This window comes from Paralichthys olivaceus, chromosome 15, assembly GCF_024713975.1.
Source record: "Paralichthys olivaceus isolate ysfri-2021 chromosome 15, ASM2471397v2, whole genome shotgun sequence".
Lineage (NCBI taxonomy): Eukaryota > Metazoa > Chordata > Actinopteri > Pleuronectiformes > Paralichthyidae > Paralichthys > Paralichthys olivaceus.
In genome coordinates this window covers 19,227,848-19,249,666 of record NC_091107.1, presented here as the reverse complement: position 1 = coordinate 19,249,666, position 21,819 = coordinate 19,227,848, and the positions used below count along the sequence as shown (strand labels likewise).

Here is a 21,819-nt window from a genome sequence, read left to right as displayed (position 1 = left end):
AAGCTAAATAAATGATAGGAGCCGAGCAACACAAACCCACAATAACTCATTACACCGTGTTATGAGACATTCTTTAAGGCCTCCTGCAGAGCAGCAAACCACAGGAAAATGTCAGAGTGTAACCACACTCTGCAACACAGACTGGTTACAGGAGATGGGAAAAGAGAAGTGGAATAAAATACTTTGGATTTGCTTGACATTTCAACAGTCTTGACACTAAATATGTATTTACCTCTTACTAACAAGTGTCAGTGTTCATACAGCTATTTATTTAGCATGAATGTGAGCAATTTGTTTTGGTAATGTAATTCAAAGTGATTACTGCATTAATGAAGTGTAAAATAAAATGTGTTGACAGAGCGCATTTCCCAGCATTCACCACATCTGAGTTTTAATAAAAGCCCTACAGAGAAGAGTGCTGGGCTGTGTACGTCTTAACATATCAACAATGACAATGCTCACAGGTTGACATATAGTAGGTACAATTTTTGCCATGCTCATCATCTTAGTCTAGCATGTTAACATGCTGACACTAATTATCTCTAAAAACAAAGCACAGCTAAGGCTGCTGGGAATTTAATTGATTGTGCAGGTACTTGGTCATAAACCAAGCAGGAATCATCATCATTACACTTGAAACCAAAGAAGTCAACCACAGGGGGGTGGTAGAGTAAAAGTCACAAGATCAACAGAGTCATTAGGATACATCATCTGGGGACCATGAATTTCTGAAATTAATTCCATGCCAATACACCTATTACGTCCCACAGACGTCTGGAGGATGAGGGACAAACAATTAAGAATAAACCAGGGAGAAACAAGTGACCAGCCAGATGTGTTAAAGGAAAAACAAGTATTTTTATTAATGAACGTAAGATCTACCACTTGACAAGAAACACCAACAACTACTACACACTATCACATGATCCACTCTCAGCTTGTTCCACTCTGCCACTTGGCCCACTGGCCACATCTGAAGCTCTGCTCAGGGTTTTTATATCCATCTCTCTGATTGCGGATTGGCTTCAACTGTGTCTGTGGAGGTGCTGCAAGAGCACACACCTGGAGGAGATCAAACATGCTTATAAGTAATTCATACCCTCTGAAATCTTACATTTCCACATAGGTACAAGGACAGTGGGCCTCATCACAGCAAAATCTGTCAAAGAACTGAATGTACAACTACCACACTGCTAAAAGAACAGATGGAACAATAAAGATAATAAAACTCATGTTTACTTTTAATCAATGCTAAATTAAAGATAAATTCATTTTTACTCTGTGAAGAATAACAAAATAAATCTCATTACATTGACTCAGAATCAATTGTTATCCATGCTGAGCTACACCATAACAGTCCGCATGTTGCTAATCTGTCTGGAAAATGTCCCGCTACGATCACAATCCAACCGACTTATTTTTACGTCATTTTTTAAACTTCTAAATCATTATTTTTTTCCACTTGATTTCAGACAAATCCCTGAACATTCTCGAACCACCAAATAAACCCAGAATGCATTGGTTTCCCCCCTCGATGGCACATCTAACAGAATTAACACTTTGGAAAGTAATCATCCCACCCTCAAGTGCAATCGATGCACATCTCATGCAATACAAGCATGTCGATTTGGCATTTCCAGACTGGTGCGTCTGTAAGTGCCTGTGCATCTGTGTGGATCAGTGGAGCTGCAGTGCATGAATAGCTTTGCATATATTTACTGTGATGAAACAGTAATATAGTGTCGCTGGGCCCAGTCTCCACTCCTACTTTCAATATTCAAAAAAAGACAGAAAGACCTTTGGGATTTCCAACATACAACAAAACCTTCCTCAAGATACAATTTAAGTGGATCTTATCAGGGTGTTTGTTGAGTGCAAACTGCTGCAGAGTAGCATCTTAATCTTGTTTGAAAGTTGGGAACCAATCATTCTTTCTCAGCGGTGTGATGTTTTACTCTTGGCTGCCTTTACAGCTTTCTCACTAGTTTCCTCTCGCTGCACAGATCTACGGCACAGTGTGCACACAAAGGAAACAACAGTATCTGGGTGATGTATAGCATATATGATGCAATGTGCCTGAAACAAGCAGACTGAGCAACCTAATGGTGCAACAATGTGTATGAATATGGACCTGAAAGGTTTGCACTCAGTGTTTTTTATATTTACTGCAGTTACATGATTATTCTTTGAGATATAGCTTTGTTGGATTGTATAACTATTCCATCTTATCATCATTAAATGTGTTTTGCAGAATACTTGGTGAGACAATGACATATGCTGACTTAAGCAGGTATTCTCAGCATGATGCATTTTGTTTATGGGGCTGTATAAATTTCAGTCGATATAGACAATAAAGATGTAAATACATTTGGACCACAGAAAAACCCAGGACAGTGACAATCCAGCTATACTGTGATCGAGGTTAACGCGAGAACATGTCAGGAAAAGATGGATATTAAATCCTCCAGACTCGTGCACTCATAACATTAGTACTACTCTGCAGGCAATACCATTTTCAGTTTTTGTCAGTGTGAGTTACACTCTTGACAGCTGCTTTATGAACCACTGTGAAGAATGTGAAATTGCCTTCATCGACTTGATAGTTATAACCTTTTATTGGTGAGAGAATCACAGAGAATATTGTAATAGGTTCTGTGGCAGAAGGTAAAATGGTTTAAGAGTAGGTGTAGTGCTGCACTGGAACAATACGATTTTTTTCAGCCAGGAGAGGAAATAAAGTCAAGTTGAAATTCATATTCACATTTTAACTTTAATAAAAGAATCATCAGTCACGATTCTGTCATGCTATAGATAAATTAAAAACCCATTCATTTGTGAGGTTTGTCATATTGTGATTTAAGGTGTGCTGTATTGACGGCTTCACAGTGTACACTCACATCCCATGACCTTGGTTTTCTACCTAACTAATGATAAATTGTTGTCAGTATCAGTTACGATTTGCCATGATTTCATAAAGAAAGATTACAAAGCCAACTTAACAGACTTGGACAGTTTCTGCTGCAGTCACAATACCTGATGGAAATGACAGCTACGTTTTTATAGTCTCGTCCATTACATAAGCTTGACCCCTGCCTGCACTGCAGCTTTTCCTCAGAATGGATGTTTCCACTGTGACTTCATTTACAGCACTAGTGACAGTTTACCAGACATCTGAAGCCCAAACCTCATCTCTGCTTGAGGCTACTGGCCCAAGGCTACATGAGCTGCTAATAGCAGAACATGGTCAATGTAATTATTCACTGTTAAAATACAAGAACATATATATAAAAGGCTTCTCATTATGGAAGTGCTTCTCACGCCTAGGAAAGTAAAGACATTAAACATTAGTATAACAATTAATTATCTGGCTGTGAGTAAATAATTTGTGGGGTGTAATATATGTATTCATCAGGTTAAAGCCCCTGTGCTGCCTGGTCTACACAGGAGCAGTCTGGAGAGCACAATGTTCCAGTGAGGCCATCCAATGCACACAGAGGTAATGAACCTAAAAACTGATCCAATTCTGCTAATGGCTTTGACTGACCCTGGGCCTAATGTGTTGTTGCTTGTTTAATGACATATTCCAAACCTTGCATTGGGATTTGATTTTCAGATCAGGTCCTGAGTGAATCATTAGGGATGATAGGGACACACTGAAGAGGAAGACGCAGTAAAAGCTAAAAGGCCTGAGGCAGACGGCTATCACTCTTCCACCGCGAGCTCATGCATACTAAACATCTATGCAGCTCCAGTGGAGGCATCTGAAGCATATGGTTCTGACAGCATGGCCCTGTTAATGCAGGGCTGCAGTGTTACTGCTGGGCGAGCTGATCCCAATCAAAACGCTTCTGACTTTGAGGAGAGGACGCTGGGGGTGATGATGACACTGGAAAGAACAGTACCATTACAATGCAGAAAGGTTATGCATGAGAGATGTGCCTGGATGTTCATGCTGATGGTGTTTTGAATTTTCAAACGAAACCATTTTAAAACAGAAACTTATTCTGTATTCTGTAAAGAGTTGTTTTTCAGGCATCTTTTCAGGTCTAATTAGAAAAGTAAGATTCATCGTCTGTTTGTGTACATTCACTAATTCTAATAATAAAATGGAGTTTTGTTTGTTTAACCATTCTGTGGAAACATACAGCTCCCTGAGATCAAAATGCAGCTGAGGAAGATTATTGATTTGTTGTTGCTTCAGGGAATACCTCATGAATTATAGATATGGCCTCATGCCTTGTGGTCATTTGCATCTTGGTTGTTGTTTAATGAGACATTCGGTCTTTTATCCTGGTGGATGGATGATGTGTCAATCTTTCTTTCATCATCTGTGATCCTTTGGTTAAATTTCATTAATTTCATAGTCTCTGTAATTGACACAGAACACGTTGGGGCTCCAATAAGACAGATGTAATTTACCTGCAAGAAAAAGAGTAAAAGGGTGAGTGAGAAATAACTCAAAGCAAAGAAGATGAAAATAAATCACCACTGCATCGCCCCAGGCTAAGACCACAAGCATGCCTCGCTTAAATGTGCAAAGATGAATAGTTTGCCTTTCCTCGCATGGCTCCCACCTTGGGGAACTATTTGCAAAAGAATCTCTCACCACTTTCCCAGGTTATCTCCTGGAGCATCAACACAGTGCCTCTCCCCCTAATTTATTCACATTTCAGGCACCATCCACACCATCTCCGAGGGGAGATGATAGGGCCTGTGTACCCACCTGCCTGCTGCCTCCCCAGAAACACATTAAAGAGCTCAGAGTTTAAATCTTCTTCCAGGAGATCACTCAGAGCTCCCCGTTGATGCCTGTGTAGCCTCACAGAGCCGCCAGGCTTTCCCCACAATGCAGCAGTGAGCTGATGAACAGCTGAGAGAAAATGAGAGAGCGAGACAGAAGAAAGGGAAACAAACATGCTGCTGTCACTGTAGGTAATTCTTCTTCGCAGGTTGAAAGAGGAAGCAAAGAGCCCATTTGCCTTCTCTAACTTGAGTTTTCATGTCATGGGCTCATGTGTCAGGGATGTGCAGAGCATCCAACAATGCCTTCTGCTGTATTTCACCCATTGTGTTGGGCATTAAGCCATATGTCAGTGTCACAGCTGTCATGCATCAATACAGAAGTACATTCTGCCTGTCAGACTGACAGACAGCTAGGTTAAGGATGATTTAAGCTCCACAGTTTGAAGTGGGTGAGTGATGGTTTTTGTGAGAGCGAAGTGTTTTAACTGATTTCTTAAACTCCACATAGAGACAACTATTGTCTATGTAAGATGAAAAACACATTGCAGCACAGCAACAACTGAGCAAACTCAGGTGCTGCTGTTTTATCACAAAGGATTAGAGGGGAAAAAGCTGCTTGTCATTGAAAGCACGTTTGTGCTTCTATCTATTCAATCCATTCATTTTATTCATCAGTAGAAAATTCCTTGCTTTTGAGCAACTGAATTCAAAGATAGGCTTGGATGTGAAGCAGCACAAACCTTGCAAGCATATGAACAACAAACCAATCGGAGATCATAATGTGAAGACATAACACACAGAGTGGCTCTTGTGCATCATCTTGTTTATTCCTAAGACAGTCATTCAACTTTGCACTAAGCCGCCTGAAAAACATTTTATTGTTGCACTTATTCAGTGCCAAGACATGCTCTGACACTTTGTTTTAACGGTGCATAATGATCATTAATGGATGAAAGCAAAACACTGTTTATGAACCATAAACGCCACAGTAACAAGCCGACCTAATAGCAAAGCGGATGATTTGCAATAACGACTTTAAAGCACTCTGGATTAAATTACAATTGGGAGGGAGCTGCATTCACAGCAGAAACAAGAGCCGGCTGGATTGCCTGCATATTATATGTCAGCGCCTGTAATGTGCTGTTAGGTTGGAAAAGCGTGCAAATGAGCTTGCACCATCACAGTTGCTCTCTGGCTAACTAGATAACACAGAGCTGTTAGTGTTTAATGCACTAACAAGAACACATGTCAAGGGATTTTATAAGTTCCCTGGAGTGCTTCTTAAAAAAGTCTCATCAATGTCATCTTCTTCATTTCCTAATGAGCGTTCAGTCTTTGCCTGAGGAGCTTTCACTCTCCCACAGAATTGGAGGAGAGGAGTTGACCAGTTCATTGTCACAGGCTCCGGAAGCATGTGCAGAAACAGAAGTACAGCATGTTGTACCCCTGCCCTCAGGTCAGACTCAGAGGGTTCTCCCAGCCAATGCTTGTCTTGTGGATTTGTGTTTGAATATCAGAATGAGATGTCATTTAATTATCACAATTTTACTAATCAGATACAGATTATTGGGCTCTTTGAGTCTCTCTAGGACACATCCTCTATAGAGCTGGTGAGGATGTACTGCATGACACAGACAAGCTCTCTCACAGAGAGCTTTAGCCATAATGTCATGGCTCAAGGGATGCTAATGTCAGTGTTTGGTCCAGAATTATATCTTTTTCAATAACTATTGGATGGCATTTTCCGGGGATTCAACCACTAGGCTATAATATATATATTCATCCAGCCCCATCATCAAGTCAAAGTTTTCATTTGTCCAATACTGCTCATCAGCCTGAGCTTCTATTTTAATGCAAATTACTAAATGTCAACACGCTAACACAATGAACTAATATCTGTTTAATTAGCTTTAATTTGTGTTGTATTATTTGATAAAATGCACCACTGCTTGATTTTGCATTATATTACTGCTCCAGCTTGTTGGCATTATGACACATTTCCACTCTCTACCAGTCCATCACCATTATCTCATTGTGGCAACACTGGATACAGTTTGACTGAAGGTTACAGGGTCCTTGTGGTACATTAGCATAGCTCAGTCTTCAACTTAAACAATCTTGGACTTAGTTTTGTTTCCACAAAATTACTGAGTGCTCACAGTGCTCAGCTGCATCACAACAGCAGCTTTCACAAGTTCACAAGCTGCTTGTTGGTTCAGCCATTCCATCAGAACTGCATGATTCTCACCCACTAAATGAACTGGAAATATGAATGTGCTTTTCTATTATCACTGTCAAATAAAAGGGGAGATTCACACATGTTGGAAAAGTAACTAAACACGGATGATTCTCCAACAGCAGCCTAATTTCCTGTTTTACGTCAACACTTGTCTGTTGGGGCCTTTACTCCAGACATCCAGACATATAAATGCAGCTATGCATCAACAGCAGGAATTAGGCAAATATTACTGAAAGAAAGCTTTCCTTGGTGCACACAGAATGTGGTTCTTAAATCCAATTTTCACTCACTGATTTAAAAATAATAGCTCACGGTAACAAATTGAGCAGTCAAAATATAAAGAGTCTTTATCCACTTTAACAATGATAGAGCAGGAGGCATTCATCAGGATCTTAACATTTAACATCAAATCTCTTCCCAGCTGCCTGAGACACTGTGGATCTGAATTATTCCACCATTCACTTTGTTGAGCTTTTACTGTCAAATGCGAGCTCCGGCCATTATTGAAGTAGTAGCGAGCGGAGGGAAGAGATAAAAGAAGAGCCTCTATCTCTTTATCTCTTCTCTTCCCTCACCCCATCCTCCTGTCTCCTCCTCCTCTCCCACTTCCCTTCTCCTCCATCTCTTAAGGGCTCCTCTTTGAAACATGGCTGGGAGAAAGGAGAGCACAATAGGTGTGCTATCGAGTGACAGGTGCCCTTGTTATGCCTTTAGCTCACACTGTGAACAAGCCCTCGGCCGGCACCCTCATAAAACATGAAAGGACTCGACGTGTCTCCAGTATTCTTCAACAGAGTTACATGTGCACAGTCGCAGCCTTAAGCAGACGAGGACACACGCGGGTACGACCTCATGTCAACACACAAACAAACTTTCCCTTACAAGCGCCTGGAGGAACGCACCACGAGCAGCTCACATTAGGAGACTGGCATATTGAATGTTTTGCTGAGGTTTTTGTTCTTCTGCTTTATATGAAGAAAGAAAGAAAGAAAGAAAGCACAGTCAGTTATTCTGCTGGTAGAGAGAATCGATGAGCTGCTATAGATTTAATCGCATAACAGACAGCTTTTTCTCCTCAGTACCACAGCCTGTGCAGCCAGTCAGTGGAAATCAATGGAGAATGTGGTGTCACAATTCTGCTATCAAACGGGGATTTTGCTTGTCTGATAACTGCTTGCCAGCTAAATGACAGGCCGGTTCAATTATTACATATACAGCTATTGATGTTGCATTAGCTTTCACTGCTCCGTGTCTTGTCACAACATTCACAGCTGTGTGTCTGATGTATGGAGCTACATTGAATTGAACAAATTTGACAGAAGGTTAAATCCAATGGAGTTTTGCTCCCGGGTCCTTGTCGTGTGAGATATGTTGGCGGACGATGTTGGCAAACTGGATTCATTCTGAATTGTCCTTCTGTCACTACACTGTCAGTTCCCCCTTTTAAATTATTCACTCTTGGTTTTTGCCTCCATCTGCCACATATTACTGTTTAAACTCTCCCTGACCTTTTCCAATCCCCTGCACATTCGTTCATAAAATGCATTATTTATACTTTCACTGCCACATCAAAGTTATTGTTTACATTAAGGCTGTAAAATCATACAGCGTGCCATCGAAGCTAAAGGTTCATGTATTGTCCTACAACCCGAAGAAAACAAATATGTGTGAATATCAGTCAAATACAACAACAGCACATTTCCACGGAGCCGGCGCTGGAAGGATCCAACCTCCTGCTTTGATGCACAGCAGCATGACAACATCAACATCCACTAAATGAAAAGGATTTGTACACATCTCCATGAAAACAACAGCTGCTTCTTTCATATGTTAAACGCTTGTCTGTGTGCGGTGAGCAATCTGTAAATACTAAAAGGTGTCATGAATATGGAGCGCTCTCTTGAAGTTTTGTGGGAGAGGGAGAGATGCGCTCGCAACGTGTGGACATTTTCACCCACTTAATTCCTGGTGCTTAAGTTTGACAGCGACAATCCGGGTGGATAATAGGGATGGTAATTAAATTAAATCGTCGTACTGTTATCACAGACCTGATACTGTGTATTTCTGATACAGGTAAAGAGAAGCAAAGCTGGTTCAGCATGCTCTTTTATGCCACAACTCCAGGGTAAATAAAAAATGTTCACGGATCAGTAGAAATAAGACAAAAACTACACACAAGACTGAAATATTTGAAATATTCTAAACCTGCCTGTTTATAATGGGGTGTTATCTTGACCTGGGTTAATGCTCCAAAGCTCCTTCAGAATGATTCATTGTCATGAGTCCTCCTCAAACACTTCTACAATATAATGTCACTTGTGCAGGGCTGTTTATGAAGAGTCAATGGTGCAGAGTGAAGTTAGAAAACTTTGTGATCATCCAACCTGGTTTAACTACAATGGAGATTTTATAGTCAAGGTTTTTTATACAATGAAACAAAGTATTCTTTATTATTTTTCACTTGTGTGGATTATATACATTTGAATGGTTTACTTAACTGGTATTATTTATTTCATTTTGCATTTTGGCTATTTCAGAGGTCTGTAGGGCAACCGACCCAAGTTCACAACTTTTCAAAATAAAAGCTTGGTAATTCCACTCAGTATAAAGCATTGCAGCAAAAAAACATTGTGCTTGTACTTTGAAGACAAATTGCCACAGGAAGTGATTCTATGAATATTGTTGAGAGACAGAAAGACAGACATTTGTAGAATTAGTTGGTAGATGTAGCTGCAGTTAGGGTGGGTGGCTTTAAGAGATACTCATTTAAATGTGTCTCAAGCATTTTCCTTCATTGGAAAAGACTCAAATGATGCATTTTGGTATTCATGTCATATGGAAGCAGCTAAATTGAATTTTAATTTTTTCAATTACCACTTTATTTGCCCTTATTGGTTTGGTCTGGTGTACCCGAGTGATACTTTTTATTCATATGTGTGATTATGAATACATATACTGTCTAGCTCAGTTGTTGCATGTTAATATAAAGCTTTACAAAAAAGCACAAAACACAATGAGAGCTTAAAATTAAGCATCTTGTATGATTGGACCAGGTGATTAACTGTGTATTCAGACAAAACGTGAGGTTAATTTTGGAGTCAAAAGTTAATGGAAAGACGTGAGTGGATGCAAATTTACTCAGGCTGATGTGGATGAGGCAAAAAAAGAAAACATAAACTGTAAATGTTTCAAATCTGCATTTATCCTGTGGTTTTCTGGTTATTTCATAAACATACAGAGATGTGAGGAAGGCGGGAGAGAGACTGGAGGACAACAACAGGAGGAACAGGAAAGAAAGACATTGAGTCTGTCTCAGAGTCGCTCAGGTTCAGTTTTCTCTGAAGGGATGTCTTGAATATGAGTGTGATAGCCATGTGATCTGTGTTCAGACTCATTCTTTGTCAGCTCTCGATGAAGAATGAGTGTAAAGGAGTCAAGGCCATGTACCTTGACAGAAGTGTAATATTATTAACCAAATGGTGCTTGACAAACTCATTTATCCTTAAATAAAACAAAATGTAATCATTTTAAAAATGACATTAGGACTTTCTACGTGAGCACACTCTGCAGTGGGGAGAGCAAAATAACAACATAGTGCTGGGTAACAGACAGCGCATTGCGATTACAGGAAGTAGATTCATGTTTTATCATTTACCAGCATGTTAAAGAGGTGTTTTTAATACAGCGTAGCTCAAGGGAACTTGGGAAATCCATGAACCACAGGGGAGTTTGGGGCCCTGCATGTGTACAGCTTTAACTAGCCTTCGAGGCAAGATCTAAAGGTTGTTTCACATGAGCAATATCCCACATCAACCCCCCACCTCTTCAGGGATCAGCAGTTTTATTCATAACCATTTGTTTGTTTCAGCCCACGGAAACAGAACAGCTATTGGCCTGCTGTCAGTTTTAATACTGTGAACATAATGGTGATGTGTGTTGCATTGTGTTTGTACAGGAGCTGTTCTCAGAAAAAAGGTTCCAAAATGAAATGGCTGTAAAAACATACAACTTCACATGAGAAAAATGAAATAACAGTTGACCAACGGCCTTGTGATATTTTTCGATATGTACAAAATATAAAGTACGGTAAATGTTGTTAATCTGGTTTAATTAAAGGCTGAGGACACTCAGTTTGATAGCATGTAACAGAATCCTTCCTTTCATTTCCTGTGTGTACGATACCACTTAATGATTCAGAGAGGCATGTGCCACAGGATTGGATGCTGCAGTCAGCAGGAACAGAGCAGAACTCAATGTACAATGCCTGAGGGTTACAGAACACTATTATAACAACAGTGATTTCTGCACGCAACTTAAACACACGACTGTATAGATGAAAGCAGTGCAGTTTTTTTACACAGAAGCTTTTTTTGGACCTAAGCTGGAAGGAAGACACACAATTAGGTCGGAAATTAATATGTGATGAGTCTCCTAATGATGAACATACCCCATGCCTATTAAACTGAAAAGACTTAATTAGGTTTCATAAATTCTTCACAATCCGCAGATGCTGGATATTTATACATTAGCCCGATCTTGTTCAGTGTGTGTTAAACAACTAGTAGCTGTCATATAGAGGAAGGTTTGGTGAATCTATCAAAACCAAAGTACAAAAGCTTTCTATCCGATCATGCTGCACAGAGAGTGGTTTCTGTTTAGCTGGATCAGATTTATTCCTTTGCACTTTGACAAAAAAAAAAAGTCTTCCTAAGCAGAAGGACGGTGTGTTTTCCCAATTTCCTTCTCCACCTCCTTAAATATTTCAATGCTGACAGAAAGCTGGCATCCGATGTATACGCATCCGAGGGATTTTGACAAGTGAGTCAGGCAGAAACCCAATAAAGACAACCCCAGCATTGACCCCAAACAGACGAGTACTGCAGCTTTGTACGACTCTGACGAGCTTCCATCTAGCAAGATAAAATAAAAAACCTCATGACTCGCTGAGACATAGAGTCCTCTAGTCATGTGGACTGTTTAGCTTTGGACAACATTGTTGTTTCATTTCTCACACAAAGAAGGCCTGTATAATAGTAAAATAAATAAAATAGGTTGTAGACAGAATCAGTTCCATACTTAGCAATAGATAAACACAATAAACTACATAAATCAGTATTGGCAATGGCAGTTGCAGTGGAGCCAGATGAGAAGTTTATTTACCAACTCCCCTCAAAATAAACTGTCACATAGCAACTTAGCAATCCTCCATTGAGATGCACATCCTCCCGTCTGTGCCACCTGATTTGCACATCCACACCGCACAGAACAAACAGCCTGACTCTCATTCCATTTCCTGCACAGCGGCTATAATGAATCTTTTATGATTTCATAATACATCCAATTATTCCACCCCTGTTAAAATCACAGTGCGCCACCTGGAACCACTTTGGCTTCCTTTTTTCTAATTTCCCTGCCTCATTTGCTTGCATATTCTCGCCATATATGTAAATGAAAATAACCAATCTTAGACAGCCAATAGACGAGGAAGGAATATTTAAGGCTTCTCCTTCTTCAGACAACAAGGCTGATCCTGCCCAAACACTAGTAACACTGGGGATTCTCTGCTTATAATGATGGTTTGCTAATTCAGACCTGCAGCATTGCTACATTAGATCACACAGTCGCATTGTGCCACATGTGTGAGACATTGACAGAGCAACGCACCCTGAAAACAGAGCAAAACTAAAGGGACTGAGGGAAGAAAGTGGCCAGGATGCTGCAGGCTAATTGCTGGTTCATAAATGAACTTACTGGATTATACCCGTCTGTCCAGGCAGCTGCTTTACATAACACATATGACAGCAACAGGAGGGGGAAGCATAACAAAAGAGACTGTGACACTGTGGACTGTTCTGCCTGCTGCATTACAGCATGGAAATTGCTTTTCAGGTTTCATTTCTCACTGCGTTTTCTGCTTGTACAATGTTTTCTCAGCAACCACATCAATATAGTAACATTATGTCATCCCAACACTGCAGCTGTTTTTGGGATGTTACCTCCATTAACAATTATGTATGCGATGATCCCACCATTAAAAACACGCAGGAATGTTTAAGTGTGATTAATTCCCATCCAAAAAGAAAACAATATATACATTTTATAGTCTGAAAAAAAATAATAAATGTGAGTGTAGAAAAGCTCATGATCCAAAGCCACCACCTCCTCTAACAAACATCTCCAGTGGTTCAGTTATTTCTTGGACATGTATGACTCCAATGGAACTGGAGTTATAGAGATCACTCCAATTCCTTTTGAACCCCTAACATCTGCGGTTATCTCACACACATCTTCATTTAGTATTGATGTAAACTGAGCCTAAAGAGACTTGGCACTTTATTTCACTATCCATTTTTTAAACTGAATGTCCTGAAGCACGTTGCTATGAGAGTGAAAGGCGTGTAACTATAAATACTCTATGTATGAACGTGCTGAAAACACTTTCGGACTAATTACCATGATTACCATGACCACTGTATCTGTAACACTGTAATGGACATTTTTTCTCTCTATTGCCCAGGTTAGGCAGTCCACACATCTTTGATACAAATGTAGTAACACAATCGCTAACATGCAAGTGCAGGTTGATTAGTTGGCTTATACTGTATAAGAGGCTGTTATTGTCGGCTACAGAGTGACTGGGGGAGCTGAAAAAAGTCCTTTACTTTACTTAAAATGTTATAACATACACATACATCAGAAACATTCAAGACCACTAATCCAAGTCTGATGTGTGTAGCTGCCTTTACTTAAAACGGTCCAGCAAGTACATAATATGAAAAAGATCACATGATGAGAAGGTCCTCTTCCAACCCGGTCCAAAATGTAATCCACACACTCAGATTGTTACGACCCATAGTTATGTTTCAGTTTGCTTATGTTTCAACAGCAATATAACAGGAAAATGCATTGGACTTTAAACATGAAGGGCTGGACAGGATAGAATATATTCTATTCGCTGCAGGATTTGGGAAAAATTTGGCAACGTGTCAGTCGACTTGACTGCTGTTCAAGTTGTGTTAACACGTCTCTGTAACAACTCGATCAGACAAATAGAAAACGCTGCTGCCACATTCCTCACTAACACATCAAGAGAGTGGAGAATATCAGTCCAGGTCTAAAATGCTGACACAGGCCTCCTTATTATCGACTTGAGAATCCAGCAGTTGGTTATATAGCACTGTATGGTTAAGGGCCAAATTGCATATTTGGTACATCCAGATCCCTCGGGTCATCTGGGAGGAGTCTGCTTCCTGTCCCCAGAGTCAGAGCAAAACATACAGAGGGGATGTGTAGTTTTTATATCAACAAATATATAACTGGAAGAGAACCGCAGGTCTGAGTTCTTTAAAATCACTGCTGAAGACTTTCCTGTTTACCAGGACCTTTCATTAAATCAAACAATGACTCATTTCTTACATTGCACTGTTACTTTCACTCTTGCAATTCTCATTATTTTACTCATTTTCTCTCTGTCCTATTTTTTTTATAAATACATTTCTAATTGCTTCTTTTTGTATTATCTTAAATTGCTTTGGTGCATCATTGACGATTCGACTTTCCAGCTGTTCAGAGCTGTTTGCTGGATTAGAAAACAACTAGTGTTCCATAGTGTCCTTTACATCTTATTCATTGTACAAGTACAGTGGACTACATAATAGAAAATACTCTTACAGCCAACCCCAATATTAGTTATTAATCAAAGTCTTGGTTTATCCCCAGGGCTTGTAGGAAAACCACAATATTTAGCAGATTCTTTCAAACACTCCAAAGCGACCTCAAGCAATTTTTAACTAAAAAATTGCAGGGTTTTGTTTGTGTGTCACTTCATAATTGGGAGAATGAACTTGTGGTTGTGCTTGCCCCTTGGGTAATTTACCTTCGCTGAGTAAATTTAGAAATGCCGGTCCCCATGTTCAATTTGCTTTACACGAGATAGCTTCCCTGCTCTCCCCAAGGAGTCCCACTAATGCTATTCAAAAGTACTCAGTCATTCACTGCAAGGAAATGTTTTTTTTTTATCTCTTAAGGTCTCGGCCATCAGTCACACAGCGAAGGAAGATCATTGTTTCTCAATAAACGTTGAGAGATGAAAGTTAAGCTAGCTGTGGTGACCTCATTAGGATGGACTTAAAGAGAACACTGAGATTAACTTCTCCTCTTGAGCGGCTCTTTTTGATATGACAGCTGAACCGCCTGTAAATATCCAATTAGAGATTACATCAAATGTCCCAAGAGAATATTTCCCCTCTCTCCTTCCACCTTCTCTCATAAAGACCTGAGGATAATAAATCAACTTACATAAACATGCATAATCATATTGGATCTACCTGCTTCTATTAATAAGGCTATTATCAGGAGAGGTATTCATCTACACAGTAAACAGGACTTCAGAGGCTGTGCACTACACACATGATTCTTAGTTACAGCATTAAGTGTCTGTTAGTTTTTACCTGGGATCTGATTTGGCTGTGTGACTGATTTAGTCTTAGCCTGAGAGTAGACGAGGAGGGGGCGGGGGTGTCACTGGGACTCGTTTGTCACCGTGTCTTCTGGGCAGATTACCTGTCAGATTAGAACACGCCCCTGTCAGCTGCACAGACAGGTGGTCGGCCCAGATACATCATGATGGCACTCAGCTCAGACGCCTCACATTAGCGCTCAGGCTCCCAGGTCGAAAACCCACAGACACAGCGAGTGACGTGCACATGGTGGAAAATGGGTCTGCAGGATAAAGTGTATGCTGTTGTTGCATGTACACAACAATGTGCATCAACACTTTACAAATTCATACACACTGGGTCATTAATTTACTAATTACACTCTCCTGCTTTACAGATCTAATAAATCAAATGTGCATAAGGTGTAGACATGACATCAATACAGAATGGATTCTCTTTAGCTGGGTTTTATTTTTGGGTACTCGTTACCTTATTCTCTTTGGAATAGCAGAACCCATTCTGAGATAAACTCTTTTTCAATTTCCCCCTCTACATCATCTACATGATAACAACTTTCTGAATGACCAGTCAGCATATATCCTCCATTAATTACTGTGATATAAAAAAATAGCTCCCTCTGAATTAATTGGGAGGCAGTGAAGTAGACGTATACATAATGTCTTATCTGACTTTATCCGTGAAGATTCCTCTCAGTCACACACATTTGTTAAGAGTTAAAGGAGAAATACTACAAAGAAAACACACACACACACATTTAAGAAATCTCCTTAAAACCCCCTCTTCTATGACAGACACAAAACACACAATAGTATTGTTTCCAGTTAATTATCTGACTGTGGCAGCCTGTCATATTCTAATCTGTCCTGCCAACGTTTCATAATGAGGCAAAAAGTGTGTTTTACACTGCTCATTATAACATCAGAGATCTCTTGGTGTGTGCAGCGCTATTTGCAGAGCTATAAGCTGCATGCTCGCTCACACTGTCACGCTACTGTGGCTATGGCGAGCTGCCAGATACCCATGCTATGGTCCATACTGTTTTCACCGTCTGACAGTCAGTCTTCTGCAGAACGCAAACTTACGTTTGTGTAGCTGTCACTCAGAATCTGTTGCAGATGAGTGTGACCTTCATGCACGTGCAACCCAGTAACACCAATAGATTGAATTCATTCTGTGGAAAAGACTTGAATCTGTATAAGATCCTCTTCCACTATTTATAGACTATTCAGCACACAAACAGTTTGAATGAGCAACTAAGTACTATAAATGATTTAGATGACCTTCAAAAGGATGAGCTACGTTACGTGAAGTCCTGTGATACAGTCTGGTAATCTTATTTAAGGGAGTAGAGGCTATTTTCCTCCCTGCTCGGGTATTTGATCTAAAAATTAATAGTCAATGTGGCTTAGCTGGGAAACTTTAAAACCTTTTCTCACTGTAATAAATGTGATTGTCCTGCAGCAGGAGTTTGACTTTAAACTATGTGCCATTACTGTACATTTTCAACGCTTTGCTCTCTGGACACCTGTGACAGAGCTCTTCGCTCTTTGCCAGAAACAAGCTGCGTTTCACCTCCCCCTGTTGAAACCAACACCTAGGAGATCACTGTGGAGGATTAATGAAGTCCTTCTTGCGCTGACTCATCCAGATGATAAGAGGCTGGGCTGAAAGAGCTTCAAAGGGAAGACTGCATCCACGGGAGAGCATGATCAAACCGGTCTGTGGCTCAGTCATCAAAGACAGAATTGCTGTAGATTAGAAAGCATCTGCACTTCTAGTGGCTATTAGTGCAGGCACAGACATAAGAACTAATCCATATTAACACTGGAGTTAAGGGTCAGTGCAGCATTCACAAAAGTGCAGACAATCGACTGGCATCTACAATGCATACACCATAAAAATGCAAGTTTGCAAATTCTGCTCCCTTTTACTCCTTTCTGCTGCACAACTCATATCATCAGTAACCCCACTGAGACCCCAAACACACTGACAATATTGTCTCCAGAAAGCAATCACCTAAACTGCAGCATGTTCAAATGAAACTTGCAATGTGTCCACGCTGCCCTTGGGAGAGGAGGCAGGTGCAGCAAGTAGATTGAAATATTGTTTTGTCCCATTATCTGTCTGCAGAGAATAGGACAAAACAAATGACAAAGGACAAACATAAAGTAAATACATGTGTGGCATATTCGTTCTCTTATTCACAGTGGATTTTGTTCACTTCACCATGATTTGGACAAAATCTGAACATCTCACACAAATATCAATTCATACTATGCACATAACTTCCAATAATGGGATACAAATATTCAGTGGACACGGCTCAAACACTAAGTGTAACCAGGTCTTGCTAGACATGCCTTGGTCTCAAACCCTGATGGACTTGGTATTGACCATAACTCAACAGATCTACTAGCTCAGGGGGTAGAATGAGCCGTACACTAACCAGAAGGTCAATTGTCCGATCAACAAAAACATCTTACATGCCATTTCAGATATCTTCAGACAGCATTGGTTTTGCACTGAGTTAAAGAAACTAAGAGCCAACAGTGTCCCTGTTTTTCTCTTGTCTCTCCTTTAGCTCCACCCTGATTAAACCCATCAGTCATCAGTGAGGGGCACCTTGCCAGTGGATTGAGGTTCTTTAAAAGCTCCTGTGATAGGATCAGAAGAGAGGCTTCCAGTGTAGGGACTGTTGGTTCTGCTGGGCCTCAGCCTGGGAGTTTAACATTGTGTGTATTGTGTTGTTTGGTGTTCCCATGGTTTCTGCTGTTCTAAAGGCTTTCAGGTGTTGATTCGTGTCAGTCGTAGTCAGTGATCTTACATGTTGTTCGCCCCATAGGGCCACATAATCGTGGGCCGTGACAATCAATATCGTATACCATTATTTTATGACAATCTTATAATGAAAGTTCTGATTTAAAGTTACTCAATGTGGACGAAAGTAAATTTACCCTTGGGTTTGTGCCATTCAACTAAACATACTCACTCAACAACCAGTGCCCTGATTGCCATGAAATTCTGTTGACAAAAGACACATCTGTTTGAGCTGCTGCTTTGTCTCTGCTTTTGGAAGTTAAGACTGTGCAACTCTATAATCTCGCACATAAACACAGAATGGATTGTATAACCCACAACAAAAGACAACAACAGTAGGATCTATTTATATTAAACCACAGACATTTCTCTGTGATGAATCTAAATGTGACAACAAATTTCCACAGCATCATTTCCACTGTTACTCTGCCAAGGGATGACTAAAGAGCTTTCTTGGCTTTCTTTCCAACTTAATACAGATCCAGTTTCCTTTGGGAATCTATATGTCTGTGCACATAGTTTTTGTCTCTCTCTTGCTCTCTTCCTGTCTTCCGTTATTGAATTTCAGATCATGCTTACGTGATTTTTCCAGCTTGGATCATGTTCGTCCTAGGAGGTTGGGATAGAGGCACTAAGAGGAAGAAACCAGTGGTATGGAGTAAGTGGATACCAGTTTACAAGCTCACTAATTGCCATCGAACAAACAGTCAGTAATTAATTGGTCACTTCCTCCCTCTGGGGGCAGGGAGATGTTATGGGTGGTCTGATGTGTTGTTGTGGCTACCTTAGCCTCTGTCATCAATATTACCACCACACCCAGGGAGCAAATCATCTCCCTTGATGAATGGTTCATTAGCTCCTATTACAGTGTCACTGCACTGCACTTGTCTATATGCCAAGATCTATGGCAGGGAAGGAAGTGTTTTTCCTGCCTTCAGCCTGCCACTTACTCCAAGAAACATTCTTTTTACTCCTTAAGTGACTCAGGGGGATTATTTGTGTTATTATTTTGTTTTTGCTCTGAGTCATCCAAGAGTAATTTGTCTGGCACTGTTCGGGCAATCATTTATCAGAGTTGGAAAAAAAAAGAGTTTTTTAAAGAAGCAGAACTGCAAATACCAGGGAAACTAGAGTGAGCTTCATGGCAGCTCCACAGCATGAATAAGTTAATAGGCTGAGGAAGTTCACCTGAATACAGATGAATCTCTGTAGTGAATTTGGGAGCTCAAGAGATCTTCAAGTACTTTGTAACTTAACTCATTTCCTGTCTCGCTCTCTGTTATTCTGTCTCTCACACATTAATATATTGAGCAGATTAGCCGACTGGTTCCTCTTGTTTTCCAAGCTTGTGTACAATGGAGGATATGTCATCTTTTATTATCAGATATGTGTCTGACTCTTATCAGCTCAGGAGCCCCCCCCCTCACGCACACATACACACAAAGTGGCGTACATTGCCTGTGAAAGCCACTTATCTCAGTAATTCACTGGGGGGTTGTGGGGGTGTGAGACGGTCCACTGACCGTGGCAGGCGTAGGAATTCATTGCAGGCTCTGCCATTCATACTTGACTGCACTCTCTGGCAGTCTGAGCAGCATCACTGTGACATCTGTATGACACGCTAAGTACATGATGTCGGCTACAGCTCAAGAGATCTGTCTCCTCAATGAGGACGGGCACAGTGTGTCTGTGTGTGTGCATGTGTGTGCATGCGTGTCCATACACTGTATGTTTCAGTGGTTGTTTGAAGCAGGCTGTCAAAATGGCACGCATGAGAGTGTGTCAGCGTGTAACGGAATGGATTTGTTAGGATACCGATACTTGTCCATGTAAATGTGTGCATGTTGGCTCCATTCCTCACACTATTGACTGTTGGACTGGAGAAATAAATTGAGTGTGACACACTTTTAACTCCATCCTGGTGTGCAGATAGGTGCTCTATTAATTAGCTGTTATTGGAAAGCTGAAGAGCCGGTGTAGAGTGGGCCTGAAGCAGCAGGCTTCATTAATATTGGCATGGTGATTAAAGGATCCCAACATCCTAGTCTCTTCCATTACACCTTTACAAACACTCTCACATCATTGTTTTATCTGAGCTATAAAATCCATCGCATTTAGTTACGCTTTTAGTTTGATGCTACACTGTGTTTAGTCTTTCTAAACACCGTAAGGTTTTTTTAAGCGGACAAACCTCTGACACAGAGGAAGTGATGCAAAGTATATTTGTCACGGCAGTGGATTTGAAAGGAGCAAACACAAGAAGGACTGGGTAGTGATGCCCTATAGGTTAAGATGCATACCATAAGCTGCTTTCAGACATGCACTGAACTCTGGATAATCTCCTGACATTCTCTGGAAGGGCTGTATGTGAGAATGCAAATGTCCGAGTGAAAGCCTCTGCTGACTTTCTGTTGAGTTTCTCCCCCTAGAAAAAACTCTGAAGAATGTCCGAAAGAACACTGTGAAAATACAGCAGGAGATCCGCTGTAGGATTCACGCCGAGCTCAAGTAAGGTGCAAAAGAGAAAAAGACTATGAATATCTCAGGATGAAAAAGTGGAGCCATACCAGTATAAGATGTCAATACAGCTTTTGCTGACAAGGGCCAATGCTGGTGTCTTTGTGCTGTAAATAAATACATGTGCTCTCCGCAAATACATCCCCTCTCCTGTGTGCTGTACCACCCTTCACCTGAATGCTCTGTGAGATTTCTGTGTTGTTGTTAACACATTTGAGGGGAGAATCTCCTACTCTGCATTGTCTGAAATGCAAACACCTGAGGAAGTCCGGACCCAACTCTGAGTCTGAAAACGACGATACAGTGTGATCCCAACATTTCTGGCTGAGGACCTGAATGTAAATAAACCATAAAGCTAGATATATCTTTGACCCCTTGTGTCTAACACAAATCCAGCTTTGGACACAGCACAGCTTTGAGACTTTGACATAAATGCAAGCAGTCTTTTTTAAGAATGATATTTTTTTAGCATTTTGCCTTTATGCACTAGCAGAGATAGGAGATAGGAAATATAAGGGAGAGAAATGATGCATAAGAGGTCCCCATGGCTGGGGATCAACGTAGAGCAAAAGAAAAGACATTTCACTCAGGACAAAAGTGGTGGCCTGACTGCTCATATCACAGACACGGCCCTTCACAGAGACAGTGTCGCTAAAAGAGGCTCTGTCTGGTTGTTTCAGATTCCAGTCTGAGATTTCCACCATGCACAGTGAATACTGAATCAGAGAGGAAGCAGCAATTTATTGAGTCCAGTACAAATACCAAAAAAAGAACTCTCTCGCTCACCTATCATTATCTTTTACTTGAAATGTCTTAAACAATGTTTCCCTTGAAAAGGAGGATTGATAATGTCAAGGCTCACTGAAATATCCACTCAAGAGGAAGCAGGAAGAGAGAGAGGGTGATGAATGAATGTGAGGCCAAAGAAAAGCTGAGTTGATGCCTGGTGGATCTCATCAGGCCAGTGAGAGGAGGCCAGAGGTAAGGATGTGGAGACTGAACAGATAAGCTCTGAACAGGGATTAATGATAGTGTACTAATGTC

The 21,819-nt window shown here is 40.6% G+C and overlaps 1 long non-coding RNA gene across 1 annotated transcript in view; it reads right to left on the bottom strand.

Annotated features, from left to right (window-relative positions):
- LOC109628500 (uncharacterized) overlaps positions 1-21,819 on the bottom strand; it is a 119,430-nt gene that overhangs the window by 3,585 nt on the left and 94,026 nt on the right. The gene's annotated exons all lie outside the window — the stretch shown is intronic.